Raw genomic sequence first — 1,569 nt, 5'->3', positions numbered from 1 at the left:
ATAAGCCATCCGTTTATTCAGATTTCTATAAACCAGAATATTAGCTTAATCCGTTTATGGCAATAGGGTTAATGCATTTATATGACATTTACATCATTCTAATACAACCTACATGCTGATGTTATTCGGAATATGTTTGCAAAAATGTTTAATAATCACACCAAATAACGTCCTGTAAATGTAAAATGTTATAATGCAACAAGGTTTGTGTGAAGCTTAGATTTATGGGATAGAAAATACAATAGCAGTAGATTAAGTCAATGTGAAGTCCCCACCATAATAGAAACACAAATGCTCAACATATTGGCCTCACTGCGGTTTTTGCAGGAGATGAGAGAAACAGGCATCTTGGAGATGATGTTAGTACCGCACTGCTAATGAAATGCAATGTTATCCAGCCTGAGAAAGAGCACTGAGTTCCGCAGAGGGAGAGAGAGACGAAGAGGGGGGTGAATGGAGGGAGGGAAGTGAAAATGGCAGGCTGAATGCGACAGATGCCTCAGAATTGGCTTAGAGGGCGTGCGAGTATATTTCTTATGCTTTCTGTCGTTTTAAAGATCAATAAACACTCAGTGTGTGTGTGTGTGTGACTCCCGAGGTCGAGTATAGAGTGAAAGCCTGATGATGGGTAATCATGTGAAAAGGCTAGTCCCAGTTTTGGACCAAGCGAGGGTTTTTTTGGGCCTGTCATTGGTCTGGGCTCGTGTAAGTGCGTGGCGTTTCCAAGATATGTTCCTCATTAAGCAGACCGTCAAATGACCAAACACAGACATCTGCACAGTAGTACAGTGAACTACGACCTTCAAAGGTTTTCTCGACCGATATTCATCTTCATTTCCTCTCTCCACTTCTCTCACTCACACACACGGAACAGGGAATGGCTAATGCTGGGTGACAGCTCTTTCATGCAGTAATGTTGGTGAAAAGAGAGCTATATCCAACTCTTTACTGACACACACGGGCAGACTCCCCCACCCCCTCATATAAGCACACACTAACACACACACACACATACTATATTAGCTGTTTGAGATACTATATTTGTAGGATAAGTGCAAACACAAGTGCAACACATTGGCGAAAGGAATTACTGAAATGCGACTGTTATGCTATCCTACTCAAACACAAACAAGCAGAGATAGAAATAGAAAGAGAGAGAGAGAGAGAGAGAGAGAGACAGGGAGAGAGAGATAGTTTTGATCAATTGGACTGCACGCTTCCCTGAAGCAATGGAACGATGAACCGCAGAGCAGAGGAGCACTTAACAGTCCCAGTGCAGAAAATACACACGCAAATATACACATTCACATTGCTCTGTCCTTTAAAAATTAAAGGGGTCATATGACGTTGCTAAAAAGAACATTATTTGGTGTATTTGGTGTAATGCAATGTGTTCATGCGGTTAAGGTTCAAAAAACACATTATTTTCCACATACTGTACATTATTGTTTCTTCTTTATGCCCCGCCTTTCTGAAACACGTCGATTTTTACAAAGCTCATCGGTCAGAAAAGCGAGGTGTGCTGTGATTGGCCAGCTATCCAGTGCGTTGTGATTGGCTGAATTCCTC

The sequence above is a fragment of the Sinocyclocheilus anshuiensis genome, unplaced genomic scaffold (genome assembly GCF_001515605.1).
Source record: "Sinocyclocheilus anshuiensis isolate Anshui unplaced genomic scaffold, SAMN03320099.WGS_v1.1 scaffold248, whole genome shotgun sequence".
Classification (NCBI taxonomy): domain Eukaryota; kingdom Metazoa; phylum Chordata; class Actinopteri; order Cypriniformes; family Cyprinidae; genus Sinocyclocheilus; species Sinocyclocheilus anshuiensis.
The sequence above is the reverse complement of the archived record's forward strand: the minus strand, read 5'-3'. Positions refer to the sequence as shown.